The sequence below is a fragment of the Carya illinoinensis genome, chromosome 4, assembly GCF_018687715.1.
Source record: "Carya illinoinensis cultivar Pawnee chromosome 4, C.illinoinensisPawnee_v1, whole genome shotgun sequence".
NCBI classification, from domain to species: domain Eukaryota; kingdom Viridiplantae; phylum Streptophyta; class Magnoliopsida; order Fagales; family Juglandaceae; genus Carya; species Carya illinoinensis.
This window is the reverse complement of record NC_056755.1, coordinates 16295841-16305342: the sequence shown is the minus strand read 5'-3', so window position 1 is coordinate 16305342 and position 9502 is coordinate 16295841. Positions and strand designations below refer to the sequence as shown.

General features: G+C 38.1%; 1 non-coding gene across 1 annotated transcript; it reads right to left on the bottom strand.

The window, feature by feature from the left end:
• Positions 1-7813: 7813 nt before the first annotated feature.
• LOC122308611 lies at positions 7814-7921 on the bottom strand. The gene has a single exon (XR_006242130.1). It is a non-coding gene; the product is annotated as a small nucleolar RNA R71 (small nucleolar RNA).
• Between the last annotated feature and the right edge of the window lie 1581 nt (positions 7922-9502).

Here is a 9502-nt window from a genome sequence, read left to right as displayed (position 1 = left end):
CTCCTGCCCATGGGGATTGGACAGGCTGCTATTCATACATGGCCAGTGGGGAGCATGCGTGGGCGTAAGGCGAGCCGGATATGGGTGGCCACCCAACATCCTTAGTATTTATCTCTCTCAAACTTTAGGTACTAGAATTCGAATAGTAATAGGTAAATGAAATTATATCATGTACCCTGAAAAGTAATCAAAAGTATATGTTTTAATTGAATGAATTTGGTATTGTAACCTACGCTTCTTTTTTCTCTCTCTCTCTATCGTTCAAACTCATATATGACCATTTGAAAAATGGTTCATTTGATTGGTGCCAAGTTGGAAACAACCAGAACACGTAATTTGTAGAAATGGTTCGCCTTAGTTTGTGCAAGATTTGATATGAGATTGGCAAGACATGATACTAATTAACTTCAAACAAGTCATGGAACTAGAATACAAAATCCTTTATTCTTTTAAAGATAATAAAATAAAAGGGCAATGCTCATTATTATTGTTGTTGTTATTGGTATAAGAGGATTTTTCCCCTCGAGTTGAAGGCCCAGAAGACGAGCCCAAACCTGGAGAGCTCAACCCAATTGGGCAGCCCCTCGATCCATCAGAGCTCAGCTCGTGGCCATAATCGCGCCAAAAGACCCCCAAAATGCAAGAAAGGAGTGGATACCTCACCTAGACATCCCCCTACGACGCCTAGCCTTAAATAGCACTGTACAAGCAGGTGGATAGGAAATGCGGGGAGCCTTTGATCTACTGACAGGCAAAGGAGAAGGAGCTAGAGGGCATGCACCCATAGGATGGAAGGGACAAGGAGTCACGCTGCATTAATTGTGCTACCCCAGAAGCCACACTACATTAATGGAATATGACCAAAAGAACTAGTGAGAGGACACATCTCGCTAACGCGAAGTATGGGCAGTTGACTCCTAGAAACCTGGTATAAAAGGCAATCCCTAGGTACGAAAAAATCTCTCTAATTCTTTTACTTTCTTGTACAAACAACTAAGATGATACTGACTTAGGTATTAGTGACTCCTCAGCTTCTGCCAAGGCCCCCGTTTTTGTGTTTTCTCTATGTGTGTAGGCCCAAAAATGAAGACATGGGTTGTTGAGAGCTTGGCCCAAAGGTGTGTGAAACACAACATTAACAATTGGTATTATCAATCACCCTCACTTATCGTGGAAGAAAATTGTACTTACACACTAAGAAAACATTTTGAAAGAGAAAAATAGGGTAAAAAGAAAACATAACACAAACCAGCCAAGCAAAAACATCCAACAATTTATCTATACATACTAAACAACATATATTAATCAACTTAACCCTTATTGCTAGTCTCTTTTACATTGCAATATTGGAATTTGTACGATCCATCAACAACAAGCAACAAACCAAAGGGATTTGAGATGAAGGTACCTAGGGGTCCATGTGTAGTGCAACAAAGCTATGTGCAAAGTTTAAATTGGGATAAGTAGAGTTGGAATCAGATTCTCTTTGGATGAGAATAAGAGTTGAAGTGCGATGGCTAGTGAGGAATGTTTGGAACAAAATTTTATGCTATGCATTGATATTGTAGTGTTATGTCCCATGTGTTTACAGAGGCGAATCAACTATATCAATAATATTAGTCTTATTGAGTTGTCTATTTTTTTTTTTTTTACCCTCTATTTAGGCTGATTATTGTGAGTTGTCTATTTTTACTTCAGATTTAAGTTTGAGTCATAATTTAGACCCTAGTTTGAATAAGAAATTCAATGAATCCTTCAGCAGCTAATATAACTCGTCTAAGGTGAATTCATATTCTTAGTGCATGCCAAACTATTCAGGAATAAATCAAGAACTTTTAAATTATCACGAATAGTAATAAATCCTAAAATAAATATTAAATAGGATGTTGAGGCCACCAAGCACTGGTGGCTAAAAGCCTTCAAAATTTCAAGCTAAAGATGGAAGTCAAGTAAATGAGATTATGTTGTGAAAAATATGACAGACAATTAAAAGCAGACAAATAAGAAATAATAAATCACACAATACAAAATTTATGCAGTTCAGCAACTTGCCTACTTCCATAGAGCTTTAGAGGATTTTATTATCTTGAGGAATGACAAAACACACTTTGGGACAAAATACACTGTTCCAAACAACCGTACAGTTCATTAAATACATATTTATAGGGTTGTACAATGGAAATTGAAATTTCATGATTTTTGTTTTGTTTGCTCCATGGCTCAATCCTCATTGGAAATCTATCTAAAAAATTGTAATGCATCCTTGTTGGGTTGGGTAATCAAATCAAGCCACAACAATTATAAAATAGGCTTCACAAATCTAACAATCTCCTACTTGGAGACTGGTATAGCTAACACATCACCATCTCCTCCCAAACTTATAATCCTCCACCTCTAAAACTCATAGCCCTTATTTTCAAGTTGGAATACGAAACTGAAGTTGCACACACCTTCAGTTTCTCACATAGTGTCATCAGTCGACACATTTGCACGGCAACTCTCAACGCGCACTGCATTATGAATATCTGGTCTTGTACAAACCCTAGCATGCATTAGAGAACCAATAGTTAAAGTGTCCTTCTCTAACCTGGATGATTGATCCCTCCTGCTGTTATTATGTTTAGTCTTAAACTGACGTGCCCAACTCCTGAAAGTCTAATTAGCTTCTTTGCAGCTAGCTCCCACTTGCTCAAACTCCCATCTCACAAGATTTTCCTATAGTTCCTTGGTTCACCACCTTTAGTCAATAGGATATAATTCAAGATAGATAAATACCACTGTAAAGGCCTGGTCGTCTTGGAAGCCCTACTAGCAGCAATTGTAGGTGTACATGACCCTAGATCACTAGACACTTGTACTTGTCTCTTACACTTTTGCTCCAGACCATGGTCTTAGAAACTTTCCTCAAGCTTACAAATTTTGATTCAAGAGGAATTGCAAAACTGACTCCCTTTTGCTTCCCCATTCTCACATTCACCTGACCAAGCCTGTTTTGCCACAACTTTGTATTACCAGTCACATCACTGGATTTGGATGTCAAATATAAAATATCTACTCTCTGACCACAAGCTAAGACCATCTCACCCTTCGTCACCTTTGATGTCTCGAAAATACTACTAAATGACCACTATCGTCAAGTTATCCCAAAGAGATCAGGTTGTTCTTCAACTCAGGAATGTATCTAATTTCCTACAAATTCCATGCATTATTGTTTGGGAGTATGAAATGCACATCTCCCACTCCCACTACATCCAGTGCTTCTCCATCAGGTATGAGAACCTTACCAAAATCACCAACAACGTAGTTTTGCATGGTCTCTCGATTTGAAGTGGTATGGAACGAAGTCCCTGAATCCAACACCCAATTGTCAACTAGATTGTGCCTTGCAAGAAATAGAGCATCATGTATTTCTTCAATCACCATAGTCACAGTGTCATCCCTAGTCTCCTTTGGGTTCCTACAGTCTCTGTTGATGTAGCCCATCTTGCCACAATTCCAGCAAGTGATCTGCTGCTTAGATCTTGACTTGCTCTTGCCCCTAATCTTGGACTTTGACCTGTCATGTTCCCTTCCCCGAGTATCAATGTTTAGGACAAGCTAAGAACCCAAGATCTCACCAGAATCTCTTCTACATACCTCCTAGGCAAGAATTAGATCTCAAATGTAGTCGTATTTCAACTTCATCTTCTTGGCAGAATTACTCATAGCCATTCTCATGGCCTCTCAACTATTCGAAAATGATGTCTACAGGATCAATGCTCGAATCTCATCATCTAGCTCAATCTCGACAGATGACAGTTGATTTGTGATAGTGTTAAACTCATTCAAATGTTGATTTGTGAAAATGATGACAGAAAAGCAAAAGCGAACAAACAAGAAACAATCAATCACATGACACAGTGGTTCGCTAGCGTGCTTATGTTCATAGAGCTACACATGATTTCATTATCTTGAGGAATGAAAAAATACATTTGGGACAAAATGCAATGTTCTAGATAGTCATACTGATCATTAAGTACATATTTATAGGGTTGTATGACGGAAACTCTAATTTACTGATTTCTAAGTTATTTGCTTGAGCAAGACTCGAGTAGACTATCTGTCTAATGTTCACTTGAGCAACTTGTTGGGTGAACTATCTGTCTGAACTTTGATTGAGTGACCTGTTGTGAGAACGTCGTGTAAACTCTTTGTCTGTTGATTCTTGAGTCACAAATAATCGCTTATGATTCTCAAGAATCATAGTAAGGATAGTTTTACCATTTGGCAACAAAAGTAAAAGAAATATAGAAAGAGATGTCTAAAAGCCACAATAAAAATGTTTGCCTTTTCTTTGTGTCTGTCCTGCATCTCTGTCAATGAGTAGTATGACTGGTAATATTAATGGAATAGTAGTAAAGATACTGGAAGGGGCTTAATACCACTTCGAGGCTTATTGGGCCACCCTACGAGCTTGGGGCATGACTTGGGCCAATAGCCTAAGATCCACCCTGAGGGCCCAATCCATCCCGACCACTGAGAGAACAATCATTTGAGAGTCCTTCGGGCAAGGAGTGTTATCTAATCATTTGTTCATTTATGTGTAGATAAGCTCTCTATCCTGAGACTTGAATTTCAAATAGCGGATAAGCCTGTTATCGCATGTTAATATAATCTCACGAGTTCTATATATACATATTGATCAGGTATGTGAAGATCATCTGATTCATTGGTATAGTAAAAGGAGCTGTCCATCGTGATTACTGACTTAAGTATCAGAGGCGTTCCCCAAAACCCCCAAGCCACTCAACTCTTTGGTTACAGGTGATTTACGTGAGTAACGGTGAAATACATCCACAACAAATACAATATATTTACAATCTATTTACCATTTTTGAATAAAATAATGTTTTTTATTAAAAAAATTGAAACCCTTAGAATAAAAATTAAAAATGAAAATAAATTTTAGAAAAATACTATTACATTATAAAATTATGATTAAAATTGTGAATAAATTACCCTTTACGATTTATGATGAATGGAGGCATCAAAAGGATTGAGTTGATAGGTTTAGAATCCAAGAAATTTGCATGTCTGCTTTTTAAGAGGAGCTAGGAAAGTTTTATTTGAGTGGAGGGTATAATCATTGTTTTCTGAAAACTCCCTAATCAGTACAGGACTAGGTTAGTATGGGGACTCTGCATTGTCAGTTTCCAGCGTACGTGTACGATGCTAAAAGATAATAAGGCAAAGAAATGCGATATATGTTATAGCTTTACATTAAAGCCTTACAAGAAGCAAGTAGTGATGTAGGTCTAGGCCTATCATTTCGCGTTTGGTGCAACACATGTTCAAGATCAACGTGCATAGCACATGTAAATTGACCTTTCTTCTAATGTTAATTGCATTTTAGTGGGTTATTGAACTTTCACGTGCATGACATTTAACATGAATGAATACATATATGGAAAATGTTAGGTTGCTTCCTAAATATGTTCATTAGTTTTTCCCCATAGTAGCCTAGATCTGGACCATAGATAGCATAACTCTATACTTTGGCTACCTAGGTGGCTTTCGCCTAGCCACCAGTATATCCTTCTTGACATTCTAAGGCCCTTTAAAAATCAAGGAGTTCTGTATTACCTTACCACAATAATAATACTTATAAAATGAAAAAGTCTCAAGAGCAGACTCTATAATAGAAATAAGAAAATTTTTAAGAAAAGACTGATTTTTTCTGCTTAGAAAATAATTGAGAGCACTAGATCCGTCACGTGTAAAAATGAAAAGTCAAGTTGTTAATGCATGTTGATGAGTGTGCAAAAGCGCACTCTATATACCCTATTATTAGAATAAAATGCTAAAATGTGAATAGAAATCATAAGAATTAATGTGTATTCTTAAATTGAATTTCTATTTACGTTGGGATACTCCTAAGCAGTTTTTTTATGTCTAATTTCAAAGTTTATAAAAGAGCAAGTCAAGCCCAGTCAAATTCAAAAGAGGACATTCATGGGGTTTGAGAGCAATTTGGAAGAAAAGAAAAAGAAAAAAATCACAAAATGAAACCACAAGAAGTCCAAGTCCGAAATTTGCTAGGAGACAGTCTGGATATACTTTAGTATTTTGACCGTATCTTTTTATTCATATATCTGATTGATGCGATTCTTGATGCACTGGAAAGCTATCTTAAAGGGTTATAACTTTGTCTCTAATAAGGATTTCCAAATTCAAACTCCTGAAAGCTGTACGTGGCTGCCAAGATAAGTCCTAAAATTTAGGCGATTTTTTTATGCGGAAATCAAGAGGACATTAGGGTTTCTTTCTTACCCTATATAAGCATATCATTAGCACGAAATGGAGGGGGGGAAGAGGCACAAGAGGCAGATCTGAAGAGAGGAGAAAATCACTTTCATGGTCACCGTTCGCTTCAGTTTTCTCTGGAGATTTTTGTTGTCCATTATATTTATGGGTAACTAAGTTCTCAAGTAGGGTTAGGGATGAACTTGCACATTAGATGGTATTTCTAATTTATTCTTAATTCATGTATTTGATTTTCAATTTCTAAAACTCTTTTGTTTTATCATTCTCAATTCATCGTTGATGTTTTCTTCTCCGAATAATCATAGAATTTATTCTGTTTATGGATTCAGTCATGCTTTTTCTATTGAATGGATTAGTTCTTTGATTATGTTTGGATCAATTATTTATCTATATTGATTTAGTTTTTTGCTGCAATATCGCTTCCTGAGTATATTGTCGTCATTGGATTTTATCAATAGGAATAGTAATTCACGTTTTTTAAAAGTGATGAATGTTTTTTCAAAGGGCTTCATTTTATTTAAGTCTGGTTTATAAATCTATATCTTCCGATTGGGAATTGCGGGAATTGAGTTTCTAATTGAGTTATCAAATGAATTAAGAATAATTAAAATACCAGATTTGTGCAAGGGATTCCCGACACTCTACTGTTTGTCAAATTTGAGTACTTTTTCCGTTAATTACTTTACTTCACTTTAATTTACATTTAAAATTAATCTTTGTTTTCCATTATCTATTTAATATTTTTCTTTAGTTTCTTTGTTTCTCTTGCTATTCTTTTAATTTGTCTCCCTGTGGAATCGACACCCCAAAGCTGTGCTACAACTACCGCGTTATTCTTTGGGCGTAATCAAATTTTGGGGCCGTTGCCGGGGAGAAGGTAGAAGAATTGTGAGATAGTTTTTCTTTTCAACAATTTGTAAAGGCGGTAACTTCGTTCCCTATTTTAGCTTGCTGCATTTTTTTTATTAGTTTATATTTCTTTTTGTAGCTTTTTTTTAGTGTTGCGTTTTTCTCTATCTTGCATGCACAGGTATAGAGACGCCTTTGGTCGGTTTGCTTGTAGACCTGTGTTAGAGTCCGAGTTTAACTTTTCTGATCATTTGTTTGAAAATTCTTCTAATTATGAGAAAATGAGTGAACATGAAGAGCAACCCACTAGGACCCTTCAAGATTACCTCCACCCTACACGCACAGCCACACCATCATGCATCATGTTTCCAGCTAATATTCGTCAATTGGATTTTAAAACAGGGATGATACAGTTACTCCCTACTTTTCATGGCTTGGAAAATGAAAATCCATATGTGCACATTAGGGAGTTTGAGGAAGTAGTTGCGACTTTTCATAGTCAAAATGCAATTGATGACATTGTGAGACTTAAGTTCTTTCCTTTCTCTTTGAAGGATAGAGCTAAGAGTTGGCTATACTCTTTGAGACCACGATCTATTGGGTCATGGAATGAGATGACTCAGGTCTTCTTTATTAAATACTTTCCCCAACATAAGACCAATGCTTTAAAAAGGCAAATCTCCACCTTTGTACAAAAGGACAGTGAGACTTTGTATCAGTCTTGGGAGAGATTTAAGGAGCTATTGAGTATGTGTCCTCACCATGGGTATGAAAATTGGCGCTTAGTGAGCTATTTTTATGAGGGACTTACACCTAGAGAGCGTCAATTTGTGGAGATGATGTGTAATGGTGAGTTCTTACAGAAAGATCCTGATGAAGCCATAGAATACCTCAATGAGCTTGCTGAAAAAGCTCACACTTGGACTGGACCTAGTGCTACTGAGAGCACAAATAGGTCACGACCTGCAGGAAACCTAAATGGTGGTGAAATTTACCATCTCAGAGAAGAAGATAACTTAAAGGCTAAGGTTGAGATGCTCACTAGGAAGCTAGAGGCGTTGAAGACTAAGGACTTAAAGCCAACACACGTGGCTAATCATGCAGAGTCTTTTGGACGATGTTTTGTGTGTGGTGGGGTAGATCACCTTGCCCAAGAGTGTCCCACATTTACTGAGATGAGAGGGATGTATGAGGAACAATGTAATGCCTTAGGTATGTACATGAAGCCTGTTGCACCTTTCTCTGATACCTACAATCCTGGGTGGCGTAATCACCCCAATTTTAGCTGGAAGTCTGAAAACCAGCCGCCTGCACAACCCCCTAAATCATATCCTGCACCATATCATGCACTGTGATGACCCGCTTTTAAGTGTATTTTCGCTGAAATAATTGTTTTTATTTTAATTAATATATCAGATATTTTGTTTTATTTTAGCTGCGGTTTTAAAGTCGGTTTTTAATTTATTTTAATTTATTTGAGGTTGTGTTTTATTTCTTTTAGTTGTTTTTGTGGTTTTAATCTTTTTGGCGGTTTGTTTCTTTTCCCGGAATGAGGACTGGACCTCATTTCTTTTCACATCTTTTTTTTCTTTTTCTCTTTTTCCTTTTTTCTTTTTCCCTTCTTTTCTTTTTTCTTCTTTTTCTTTTTTCTCTTTCTTTTCTCTCTCCTCTCTCCCCCGACTCGGACCCCCCCCCCCCCGTGCACTCTCTCTCTTCTCTCTCTCTCCCTCACGCCGGCGTCAACCTTCCCCAGCCCCTACCGCCGCCGTCCGGCCACCGTTCGGCCTCCCACCGGTCTCATTCTCTTCCTCTCCTTCCGGTCTACCTTCCCTCCAAAACCCACCCCCAACCGGCCGGCCATTTGGCCGGAAAAAGCCCAACAAGCACCCACGGTTTTCACTCTGATCCGCCGCCGTCGCTCCACCTCCGGCCACCATTTCTTCACCACTTCATCACCGGTCCCTTGCCGTCCTAACCCACCCATTTCCGGCCTCCATCGACCACCGGAGCAGCTCCCACGAGCTTGTTTTCCGATTTGCCATTTTCGGCCATTTCCGGCCATTCCGCCTCCACCCACGGCCGTCCGTCACTTCCTATAGCTTCACAACCACCTCTAGACCATTCCCTATCAATCCCGTGTCCTAGTTTGTCCCCGTTCAAAAGTGGGTTTTTCGGACCCACGGCCACAGTGAATTTTCACTGTGACGTTGCTGTTTTTCCGCCGCTTGCAACGCCGCTTGTTTTCTAAAATTGCCATATAGCGCTGTAAGTATTTTCCAAACCCTATTTACAGATTTAAATATATATTGCTCATTCCATAAATATCTGTTGTTGGTTGTTGATTCCGGAC